This window comes from Bos javanicus, chromosome 8 (genome assembly GCF_032452875.1).
Source record: "Bos javanicus breed banteng chromosome 8, ARS-OSU_banteng_1.0, whole genome shotgun sequence".
In the NCBI taxonomy this organism is placed as follows: domain Eukaryota; kingdom Metazoa; phylum Chordata; class Mammalia; order Artiodactyla; family Bovidae; genus Bos; species Bos javanicus.
The window spans coordinates 49,243,821-49,257,114 of NC_083875.1; the positions used below are offsets into that span (position 1 = coordinate 49,243,821).

The 13,294-nt window shown below is 39.9% G+C and overlaps 1 pseudogene; it reads right to left on the minus strand.

Moving 5' to 3' along the window:
- Window positions 1-265: 265 nt before the first annotated feature.
- LOC133252699 (elongation factor 1-alpha 1-like) lies at window positions 266-1,914 on the minus strand (annotated as a pseudogene).
- Window positions 1,915-13,294: the final 11,380 nt, after the last annotated feature.

Genomic DNA, 13,294 nt, shown 5'->3' on the forward strand with positions numbered 1-13,294 from the left:
CTCTTTGCGACACTATGGACCATAGCCTGCTAGGCTTCTCTGTGGGATTCTCCAGACAAGAATACTGGAGTGGGTTGCTGTACCCTCCTCCAGGGGATTTTCCCGACCCAGGAATCCAACCTGCGACTCTTACGTCTCCTGTATTGGCAGGCTGGTTTTTTACCACTAGCACCACCTGGGAAGCCCAGAAAGAATCTACTGGATATTATTTTCTTTTTCTTTTTTTTTTCTCATTAACTTTTTTTAATGGGTCTCAAATTCTGTGACAGATTTTTGGTCAAGTTGTTTTCATTAAAAAGTACTGATTTTAAAAACTAATAACTTAAACTGCCACACACAAAACATATGGTCCACAAAAACACTCTCCTTTCCTTCTGAAGGTTTTACGATGCATTGTTATCATTAACCAGTCTTTTACTATTAAACTTAAATGGCCAATTGAGACAAACAGTTCTGAGACCATTCTTCCACCACTGATTAAGACTGGGGCGGCAGGTATTGGGGATAATATTCATTTAGCCTTCTGAGCTTTCTGGGCAGACTTGGTGACCTTGCCAGCTCCAGCTGCCTTCTTGTCCACTGCTTTGATGACACCCACAGCGACTGTCTGTCTCATGTCACACACAGCAAAACGGCCCAGGGGAGGATAATCAGAGAAGCTCTCGACACCACATAGGCTTGGCAGAAACTATATCAACGATGGCAGCATCACCAGATTTCAAGAATTTAGGGCCATCTTCCAGCTTTTTCCCAGAACGACGATCAATCTTCTTCTTCAGCTCAGCAAACTTGCAAGCAATATGAGCTGTGTGACAATCCAGCACAGGTGCATGTCCAGCACTGATTTGGCCTGGATGGTTCAAAATAATCACCTGAGCTGTGAAGCCAGCAGCTTCCATGGGTGGATCATTGTTGCTGTCACCAGCCACATTGCCACGATGGACATCTTTGACAGACACGTTCTTGACATTGAAGCCCACATTGTCCCCAGGAAGGGCTTCACTCAATGCTTCATGGTGCATTTCTACAGACTTCACTTCAGTTGTTACATTGACTGGAGCAAAGGTGACCACCATGCCAGGTTTGAGAACACCAGTCTCCACATGACCCACAGGGACAGTACCAATACCACCAATTTTATAGACATCCTGGAGAGGCAAACACAAGGGTTTGTCAGTTGGGCAAGTTGGTGGCAGGATGCAATCCAGAGCTTCAAGCAGGGTGGTTTCACTGGCATTGCCGTCCTTACGGGTGACTTTCCATCCTTTGAACCATGGCATATTAGCACTTGGCTCTAGCATGTTGTCACCATTCCAGCCAGAAATTGGCACAAATGCTACTGTGTTGGGGTTGTAGCCAATTTTCTTAATGTAGGTGCTGACTTCCTTAACAATTTCTTCGTATCTCTTCTGGCTATAGGGTGGCTCAGTGGAATCCATTTTGTTAACGCCAACAATTAGTTGTTTCACACCCAGGGTGTAAGCCAGAAGGGCATGCTCACAGGTCTGCCCGTTCTTGGAGATACCGGCTTCAAATTCACCAACACCAGCAGCAACATTCAGGACAGCAGTCAGCCTGGGATGTGCCTGTAATCATGTTTTTGAGGAAGTCTCTGTGTCCTGGGGCATCAATGATGGTAACATAGTACTTGCTGGTCTCAAATTTCCACAGGGAGATATCAATGGTGATACCACGCTCACGTTCAGCTTTAAGTTTGTCCAAGACCCAGGCATATTTGAAGGAGGCCTTTCCCATCTCGGCAGCCTCCTTCTCGAACTTTTCAATTGTTCTCTTGTCAATCCCGCCACGTTTGTAGATCAGATGGCCAGTCGTGGTAGACTTCCCTGAATCTACATGCCCAATGACAATGATGTTGATGTGGGTCTTCTCCTTTCCCATTTTGGCTTAGGTTTAATGGTGGTTTTCACGACACCTGTGTCCTGGTGGCAAACCTGTTGCGAAAAAGTGGATATTATTTTCTTTATTCCTTGTTATTTGTAAGGTTCTGTTCTCAACATGTGCCAGTGAATACACTATTTTATCCATTTCTGGTTTAAAAATTAAGGGTGAAAGTGGGCAGCTAGATAAATATTTCCAGGGAAATTTGGTCAATTTGACAGTAGAAACCATAGCAAAGTGGGGAGAGTCACAGTATATCCTGGTGTTGGCAATGAGTTAATGAGTGCTCTGAAAAACACAAAGGTTTCCAAATCCCATGATTGTTTATGACACTTGACCATTCAACCTTGCATGCTAATGGAGCTACCAGGATGGGTCCTTAGCCCTTTGTCTGTCTATACCAACCTTCCCACTATGTGTTCCTGAATAGCCAGAGTTAATAGTTAAATTATGATGGCATCCTTTACAATATCGCTCTAGCTCTTCTAATTTTCTCCTACTTTGAGTCATAATAATCATTGTAACAACTAGTATCTGTTGAGGACTTAGTGTTTGCCAGGCACTATTTGAAGCACCTCACATATAATATCTCATTTATTCTTCATAACAGGTAGTAGTAGAAAACCGTTTTACAGACAAGGAAGTGGAGACTCAAAAATATTAAGTGATTCATTCAAGGTAATTCAACTAAAAAGTGGTAGTGGTGGTATTTGAACCTAGGTTTTATTGTCCTAGCTCTCCTTCTTTACTGCCTCACTATTATTGCCTACCAGAAGGCCTTACAGAAGCTAGGAGGGGGTGAAAGGGTGTGAAACAGAACTACAGAGTCAAAATCACCTCACAGCATCATCTTCTCTTACCCCTGCCTCTCCAGAAAGAATCCCCTAAATGCCATCCCTGATAAGTTGTCACTTTGCTTCTCCTCAGATGCTACTGGTGACCTGGAACTTGGTGCCACATGAGGCAGCCTGGTCCATTTTTAGATAGCTCTAATTGTTATCCAGTTATTCCATATTTTGAACATAAATAATTTCTCTGCCTAACTTCACCTACTTGTCCTAGTTCTGTTTTCTGGAGCTCTACCAAATACAACTTTTCTTTCCTCTGATGGACATACTGTTAAATATTTGAAGAACTGAGGGATTTTGGACTGTCTCTTACTATACCCCAGCCTCCTTTTTTCTACTTGCAGAAGAAATGCAAGATTTTATTTTCTAAATGTGACAGGTCTTTGAGTTCATTTTTGTGAGAGCTTATTTATACCTATTAACCCAGAAGGACATTATTATGCATAGGAAAGATTAGCTTTGTTCTAGAGTACTCTTGCCTGGAAAATCCCATGGATGAAGGAGCCTGGTAGGCTGTAGTCCATGGGGTCGCTAAGAGTCGGACACGACTGAGCGACTTCCCTTTCACTTTTCACTTTCCTGCATTGGAGAAGGAAATGGCAACCCACTCCAGTGTTCTTGCCTGGAGAATCCCAGGGACGGGGGAGCCTGGTGTACTGCCATCTAATGGGGCTACACAGAGTCGGACACGACTGAAGCGACTTAGCAGCAGCAGCAGCAGGGTTTATTTGGTTGGGACAGTCAGTATACCTCTGTGCAGTCTTAATAGTTTAACATTCAGTTTCATTCATTTATTTCTCTGGCTTTGTGCTTGACCCAGGCTAGGCCCTGGTGTTCAACTGTAAGGATAAATCATTTATCTCTTCAAAACTTTAAAAAAAAAAGAGAGAGAGAGGAACACATGATAGTGAAAAAGTACTTTTGTGAAGATCAAAAATAAGATGTAGAGAAAAAAAAGAACATGAGGTAGTTTTGGGTGTCATGAGGATGAGCCTCTTGGTGTGAATCTAGTGAGTGAAGACTGAAGCATTAGAGACTTGTAAGGACAAATTGGGTGGTATCATCAGGAAGAATAAGAGACTAGAGCAACTTTGGCAACGATTTATGGTATTTCTGGTTCTATCTGAGGAAGGATAAAAATTATAGACTATACAGATGACATTATTTTTGTTAAATTGGGCATTGTGGCTGGTTATGAAAGTTGTGAGTTTTACAGTTGTCAATATAATATAGTATTCTACATAAAAATTTCCAGGAGGCTTAAGACTTTTGTGTTTCAGTGAAAAACTTCAATTTTATTAAAAAATTTAATCTTTAGGAAAGCTTTTATATTGGAACTGACTCCCTTGTGCATGGGGAGATTGCTTCTCCCTTTCCTCTGGTGTGTCCTCCCTTTTGTTTATTGGAAGGTGAATTGGCTCGAACTGGGAAGGTCACTAAACAGTCACATGACTGGGGAAGAGGCTTCTTCAGAGTTCAGTTTCCTCATCTGTGATTTGAGGCTGTCAGGCTAAGTTTCTTTCTAGTTCTGAGGATTATTAAGTCCTTTCTTATTTTGGTGTAGGGTTTTCCTGATATATAAGGGCCTAGTATGGACATAAATAGTTCATTACCCTTTTGACATCTGTGGTGTTGCAGATTGAATTGTTGGTTGCAATGCTTCATTTTCCTGATATGCTGGTATCAGATTTATTCATATCCTCACCAGGGCATTAGGGTGAACGAAGTATGTTTCTCTGTCCCTTGGCTTTAGGTTTGTCCTAAAGCGTGTTCTTTGCGCCTTGCTTTGACCAAAAGCAGCTGTGACATAAGCAAGGGCTTGAAACATACTTGTGCTTGTCTTGAGCCCTGGTCCAGGGAGGGTGAGAGAACCTGAACCTAGACACAGACCAGACCCAGATACAACCCAAAGTTTAGAGCCCAGCCTACATCAGTTGAATCCCAGCAAGTACATGAGTGAAAAATAAATGTTTTATATTTTTGCTGCTGTTTTGTAGTTCTTTATTTGGCAGGGTTAATTAATCATGAAAGTAAGGCATACGTAATGTGAATGTGCTGCGTTGCTTTGCTGCTGCTGCTGCTAAGTCGCTTCAGTCGTGTCCGACTCTCTGCAACTCCATAGACGGCAGCCTACCAGGCTCCCCCATCCGTGGGATTCTCCAGGCAAGAACACTGGAGTGGGTTGCCATTTCCTTCTTCGATGCATGAAAGTGAAAAGTGAAAGTGAAGTCGCTCAGTCGTGTCTGGCTCAACTGCTTTCAGTTCAGTTCAGTTCAGTTCAGTCGCTCAGTCGTGTCCGACTCTTTGCGACCCCATGAATCGCAGCACACCAGGCCTCCCTGTCGCTCAGTCGTGTCCTGCTCAGTTGCTTTACTGAAAGAGGACTTCCCTGGTGGCTCAGATGGTAAAGCGACTGCCTACAATGCGGGAGACCCGGGTTCGATCCCTGGGTCAGGAAGATCCCCTGGAGAAGGAAATGGCAACCCACTCCAGTATTCTTGCCTGGAGAATCCCATGGATGGACTGGCCTGGTGGGTTTCAGTTCACGGGGTCGTAAAGAGTTGGACACGACTGAGTGACTCTTTGCGACCCCATCAATCGCAGCACGCCAGGCCTCCCTGTCGCTCAGTCATGTCCGGCTCAGTTGCTTTAGTTGTGTCCAATTCTTTGTGATCCCATGGACTGTAGTCCGCCAGGCTCCTCTGTCCATGGGATTTCCTAGGCAAGAATACTGGAGTGGGTTGCCATTTCCTCCTCCAGGGATCTTCCTGACCCCAGGGATTGAACCCACTTCTCCTATGTCTCCTGTATTGGCAGGCAGATTTTTCACCACTGAGCTACCTGGGAAACCCTAATGCCATTTAGTGGTCAATTTTTTAGTTTAGTTTGGGTTTTTTTTTTTTTTTCATAGAGCTGCCAGTCATTAAAGATGGTTTTGTTTTTTAACCCATTGATAATACTTCTGAGTGGAACCCCAAACCCTCAAGCTGGAATGACCCTTATTATTCAGGTTAGCTACCAGCATGCAGAATTTGGATTTAAATGCACACTAGGAGTCAGAGCCATTGAAGACCTCTAGGTCCCTTTGCTCCCAATACTAACTTCCTACTTCTCAGCCACAAACTTCATCCACAACATGTAAATAGCTGGCATTTATATACTGCTGCCCAAGCTGGGGGGAGGGGAAGATTGCAGTACAGGAAAATTGGCATCAGCAGTCTTTCGGGGCCTAAGAGTCTTGAGAATTAATGGATTCTTTTCTACCATGCTGTGTTCCAAAATTAATCTGGTTTCTGTCTGCCGTGAACTGACACAGATTGTTGTTTTATGGTTATTTAAGGCACAAGCATTTACCCTCCACAATTAGGCTATCCCCTGCTTTTCCGTTTAATAAGATCAAACAAAGTGTTCCCCTATTTATATTCTTGAAAGCTGTGAGCTGAGATCACAGATCCATCATACTCACTTTTCTGCCCATCTGCAACTAGATCTTTTGGAATTTGATAGATTCACACTGTGTATCCAACACATCCTTAGGCTTGCTTAGGGAAAGTGAAGAAAATGTAAAACAATCCCATATAACTGGAAGAAAGAAATCCCATGCTGTGGTCATGCACAGTTCTTTTTAGAAGAACTTGGTTTCATTGCATCTAGTATGTTATCTGCTAACTTTCCCTTGTTAATATTCTACAAGCTTTCCAGGCTCATAACATTCATTCTCTAAGCTCTTTATGGTAGAGGTGACACAAAATAATTCGGGATGAAAGGGACTTTATGATGAAATGGACCAAGAAAAATTTATTTCAGTCAAGCATAGATTCTGAGTTTGTGTTTTCTTTGATAAGACAGAGATTCCTACTCTGTTGTTATTTGTGGTGAAAGTCACCCAAGTATGATGCTGCATTCTTGGATATTACAGGTAGAAGGCAGGAGTGGAGACAGTCACTTACTCCTCCTCAGGGGGCACAGGAATAATTACCTGAATTATATTGGGATTTATACATCTTGAGTGTGACTGTTCCAATGCTACCTGTTATTGGAATGACATAGCAACTGTTTTAGTCAAATGATGCAGCAACAATAAAAATAAAACCTGGCCTAGTGAAAGTGAGTTTATAGTATGGAATCTTCAAAACTTGTTTTAGTGTCTATTAAACCTTCTCATGCATTGGAGGCAGAAATGGAAACCCACTCCAGTGTTCTTGCCTGGAGAATCCCAGGGACAGGGGAGCCTGGTGGGCTGCCGTCTATGGGGTCGCACAGAGTAGGACATGACTGAAGTGACGCAGCAGCAGCAGCAGCAGCAGCAAACCTTCTCACATACATTATTGCATTTATTTCTCAAAATAATCCTATGAGTATAGTTATTATACCCATATATCAAACATCATGCCTTTATTTAGATGTATCTTGCAATTCATCTTCAGATCTGTAAGTCTCTTCTGTCCTTAGATCAGATGCTACTTACGGGACAAATTTTTATATATCCTCATTATATATCCCCCAACATGATGATGGAGACATTCTATCATCATAGAGGTTAAGGAATTTGCCAAGGATCCCACAACTGATAAATTGCAGACTGAGATTCAAGCATTGCATAGGCTAATAGCCTTTCCACTCTATGATAATGGCTTCCCTATAATACTTATAAATGCTTATAAACAATGCATTTGTTTAGTATTTTATATAATTTTTATTTTATGTTATGCTACATGATTTATATTATTCATGTATGTAACTACTTTAATAATTTGACCTGAAGATGTTAATAGTGTTCCTTTTACTCCCTGAGTAGAGACTGAGGATATAAAGAAAACAAAACAAGGTTTTTAACCCTTAGGATCTTCCTATCAGGATTGGGAAATTGGGCAGATAGACCAGAAGTAGATTTCCTGCTAATTCCTATGTGTGTGATGTTTTGGCCTTATTGTTAAGAGAAGTCTTGACATAATGCAACTATGACCAAAACAAGATTCCTTTGTCTTCTCTTTTCAATTTCTCCAAACCCAGGATTTTCCAAACTCCCAGCCACTGTGTTGTAGGAGGTTGAGTGAAGGAACCCCTCATATGCAAACAGTTTTACCAATGAAGTTCTTTCCCTAAATTTTGCAAAGAAAAACAATGGGAAAGATTTTCTAATCTTTTGGCTCTAATTCCATACTGAATGGAGAATGCAATCATTCTAAGTAGTGTGTAAAATTAATTATAGTTGGAAGAGAGTTGCCAGGCTTGTGGATTCCCAGGGATTGCAGGGGTGGGGGTGGGGTGGGAATTGCCCTCCAGATACAGTCAATTTTTCCATAAATGTGTTCAGAAAATACCCATGTTTTTGTTTTCACTCCAGCATGACATTGGTGTGGGATCCAAGGAAATTAACTTTACTGGGTCTGAATTTCCTTTTAAATTATGCAACTAAAAATGCTGATAGATCTTAGCCTGTGCTAATGTTGCGTATGAGAACCCAATACCAGATAATATCTAATTTAAAGTCTGTTCACCTTCATTTTAAAAACATTCTTTTTGTAGTTCTTTTAAATAGCAATTAATAGGTTTAAGCTTTTGCTGGGGGGAGGGTGCTATGGAGGAATTATTAATAATTATATATCACTTATTTATCTGTTGATTATCTGTCAACAAGTAAATTTAAGACTACTGTATTTCATCTGAAATGGAATATAGATACAAAGTTTGAAGAGATGAGGTTTTTTTAAAAAACATCAGATAATTAAGTGAAATTATTAGATAATTAAGTAAAGAAAACTATCTGGATGACACATAATATAGAGTACCATACTAGTCACACTTCATCTCTAAGGATAAGAATTATATCAAAATCACTTGATGGTAAACTTAAGTGTTTTCTAGGAGAGGCTTTTTGGGAAAAGTACATATAAGGTGGTCTATTGTAGAGACTCACTTTACTGTTTTTATTTGAAAGATAGTTAAATATCTACCCTCTCTGTTTTCTAATCTTACTTTCCAGTGGCATCTTCATCTTATTTTTCTTCAGCAAAACTTCTGCTGCGACCCTAAGCATGACCTACTTAGAAATTTATAACCAGTGATACATTTATTTACTTTAAGAGCAATTTAGGCACCTATGAACAACTCCCTTTAGGGTACCATGTTGATCAGTAAAAGAATTCCGTTACATAACTGGACTTTTTTTTTTTTAAATCTTAAAGTTATAACCAGATCATTTTTTAAGTTTGGAAATTTGTTTTTATTTTTTAAATAATTATGCTTATTATAAAAAAACAGAAATTTCAGAAAAATATTAGAAAGTAGAGGGAGAAAATCACCCATATTTAACTATTCATGGTGAATTTTCTTCTCATTTTTTTTTAACATCTTCTAGTTGTCCTTTATCTCAAACAAGCTTTTCGGAAGTTACTATTGACTCCCTTGGTCTTTCTGTTGTACGAACACACAGATGTAATACATGTTTGTAACGCCTGGCTTTGTTTCAGGTGTACTGTTGTTTCTGTGCCCCATCTCCTCCTCGGTGTCATCTGCCCACTTCCACCGAAATTTCTGATGAAGGCTGAGAATATTAGTTCCTGGAGTAAATAACAGTTTTTAGGGATGCCAGGCATTGGTTCTAAGTGAGAAGCACTTCCTTTGATTACACATTTCCTTTACCAGATCTCTGAAGAAGCCCAGCGGTAAAGCTTTTGCTTAGAAGATCACAGGCTGTAATCACTAGTCTTTTCTAATTACAAGTAATGAATTTCAGATTTTTTTCTTCCCTATTACATTCTGCTTTTGACCACTGTGCTTAGATCACTTAATGTGGCAATAGATTATAAGATTTTAATTTCTCAGTGTAATGATGGAATTGTCAGGTGGTTATGTTCTGATGCTTGGTGCCAGCTGGGACTGAGATTAAGTCCTAGTTTTTCTCATTTGCCAGTGAGGGACCTTGAAGAAGGCACTTTCCCTCTCTAAGATATAGTTGTTTGTTTTTTTAATGTGAATAATAATGAAATTATAACAATCATGGGGTGTGTTGTAGGGATTATGTGAGATAGTTGTAGAGAGGTTATGAGCACAGATTCCATAACTACCTGGATTCAAGCCAGCTACCTACTGGCAGTGTAGCCTTGGGAAAGTTTCTTAACCTATCTGTGCTTCTGATTTCTGAATAATTAAATGAGGATAATCACAGTTACTATTTTGTAAAATTGTTGTGAGAGTTAAATAGGTTAATATATGGAAGCATACATAATAGTGACTAGCACAAGTGTTTAGTCGATGCTGGTTGTTTTTATTATTATTATTGGCATTTATAAAGCCTGGCCAATAGTAAATCCTCAGTAGATATTTATTCTTATGATTCTTCTCTGGATTTGTCACTGTTCTTTCTCCCCTTTTGTTCTTTGCTTAACTTATTGAGATCAATAAATAGGACCTCGCCCTAAGTGAGCATCAGTAATCTTTGAAATTAGCAGCAGAGAAGAGCAACTCATGGGTTCTACTCTTTACCAGATCAGATAGATTTTTTTCTTTTGCCACCTACTCTCCATTGACTAGAACAAGAAGGGTATACTCATCCCACTGTCCATATAAGTCATTATTCTATGCAGGTAATTATCCAGAGTTCTATTATCCTGGAGAATTATTTTAGAAATGGTTGTTTTTATTTATGGCCAGCTGACAAAAGAGGGATACCACCCTGGGCATCCTGCAGAAGCTTAGTGTGCCTTTCAAAATAATAGAAATTACTATTTAGGGGCAGAATTCTTTTTTTTTTTTTTCTTGTATCGATTTGATAAGATATCAGCATTAATAAAAGGAATGACCAACATGGTAGATCATCATTGCTAATGTCATTGATTTCCGCCTATACTGTGTATCATATACTAACACAAAAGAGATATAGTTACGGGTAGCCAAATGTATCTGAATATTCTTAGTCCATTTAATATGCAGTAGTTTTTTCCCTCTGAAGTAATGTCAAAAAGGATTTTATTGTATTTAATTTCAGAAATAAAATTTGTGATAGATTGGACAAGTACAGAACTGAAGGTTTTGAATGCCATTTAAAATGATTTTTACTCAATTTCTCCCATGTGCCAGTTGCTTTCACTAATGACATTTTTTTTTTTTTGCTGCAAAATTTATGAAAAAAGAATTAGCTATGCAAATTAATGATTTAAAAAGAAATGGAGGGACAATATTTATCTCTCTAGCAGGGGGCATATTACTCTCATGTAACAACAACAACAACCACAAAAAAATCTATGTTCCTTTCAGTTCGTTCAGTCCAGTCACTCAGTCATATCCGACTCTGTGTGACCCCATGGACTGCAGTGCTCTAGGCTTCCTTGTCCATCACCAACTCCAGCAGCTTGCTCAAACTCATGTCTATCAAGTCAGTGATGTCATCCACCATCTCATCCTCTGTCATCCCCTTCTCCTCCTGCCTTCTATCTTTCCCAGCGTCAGGATCTTTTCCAATGAGCCAGTTCTTCGCATCAGGTGGCCAAAGTGTTGGAGTTTTAGCTGCAGCATCAGTCCTTCCAATGAATATTCAGGACTGATTTCCTTCAGGACGAACTGGTTGGACCTCCTTGCAGTCCAAGGGACTCTCAAGAGTCTTCTCCAACCCCACAGTTCAAAAGCATCAATTCTTCGGCGCTCAGCTTTCTTTATAGTCCAGCTCTCACATCCATACATGACTCCTAGAAAACCCATAGCTTTGATTTGACGGACCTTTGTTGGCAAAGTAATGTCTCTACTTTTTAAAATGCTATCTAGGTTGGTCATAGCATTTCTTCCCAGGAGCAAGCGTCTTTTAATTTCATGGCTGCAGTCACCATCTGCAGTGATTTTGGAGCTCAAGTAAATAAAGTCTATCACTATTTCCATTATTTCCCCATCTATTTGCCATGAACTGATTGGACCGGATGCCATTTTAGTTTTCTGAATGTTGAGCTTCAAGCCAACTTTTTCACTCTCCTCTTTCACTTTCATCAAGAGGCTCTTTAGTTCTTCACTTTCTGCCATAATGGTGGTGTCATCTGCATATCTGAGGTTATTGATATTTCTCCCAGCAGTCTTGATTCCAGCTTGTGCTTCATCCAGCCCAGCATTTTGCATGATGCACTCTGCATATAAGTTAAATAAGCAGGGTGACAATATACAGCCTTGACATACTCCTTTCCCTATTTGGAACCAGTCTGTTGTTCCATGTCCGGTTCTAACTGTTGCTTCTTGACCTGCATACAGATTTCTCAGGCGGTAGGTCAGGTGGTCTGGTACTCCCATCTCTTTAAAAATTTTCCACAGTTTGTTATGATCCACACAGTCAAAGGCTTTGGCATAGTCAATAAAGCAGAAGTAGATGTTTTTCTGGAATTCTCTTGCTTTTTCAGTGATCCAGCGGATGTTGTCAATTTGATATCTAGTTTCTCTGCCCTTTCTAAATCCAGCTTGAACACCTGGAAGTTCATGGTTCAGGTACTGTTGAAACCTGGCTTGGAGAATTTTGAGCATTACTTTGCTAGCGTGAAATGAGTGCAATTGTGTGATAGTTTGAACATTGTTTGGCATTGCCTTTCTTTGGAATTGGAATGAAAACTGACCTTTTCCAGTCCTGTAGCCACTGCTGAGTTTTCTAAATTTGCTAGCATATTGAGTGCAGCACTTTCACAGCATCATCTTTTAGGATTTGAAATAGCTCAACTGGAATTCCATCACCTCCACTAGCTTTGTTTGTAGTGATGCTTCCTAAGGCCCACTTGACTTTGCCTTCCAGGATATCTGGCTGTAGGTGAGTGATCACACAATCATGGTTATCTGGGTCATGAAGATCTTTTTTGTATAGTTCTTCCATGTATTCTTGCCACCTCTTCTTCAGATCTTCTGCTTCTGTTAGGTCCATACCATTTCTGTCCTTTATTGTGCCCATCTTTGCATGAAACTTTCCCTTGGTATCCCTAATTTTCTTGAAGAGATCTCTAGTCTTTCTCATTCTATTGTTTTCTTCTATTCCTTTGCATTGATCACTGAGGAAGGCTTTTTTTTTTTTTTTTTAATCTCTCTTTGCTATTCTTTGGAACTCTGCATTCAAATGGATATATCTTTCCTTTTCTCCATTTTTTTAGCTTCTCTTCTTTTCTCAGTTATTTGTAAGTCCTCCTCAGACAATCATTTTGCCTTTTTGCATTTCTTTTTCTTGGGGATGGTCTTGATCACTGCCTCCTGTAGAATGTCACGAACCTACCCCCCATAGTTCATCAGGCATTCTGTCTGTCAGATCTAATCCCTTGAATCTGTTTGTCACTTCTACTGCATAATCATAAAGGATTTGATTTAGGTCATACCTGAATGGTCTAGTGGTTTTCCCTACTTTCTTCAATTAAGTCTGAATTTGGCATGTTTCTTTAAATATAATTAAAATCTAGAATTCCGCATTTTGGGCTGGTCTTCCCCAGTTGGTCATAAATATTGGGATTGGAATCTAACAGATAATCATGGGGAATGCTGTTTTATAATAACATACAATGTTTTATCATAATGTATATGATAAATTTAATGTA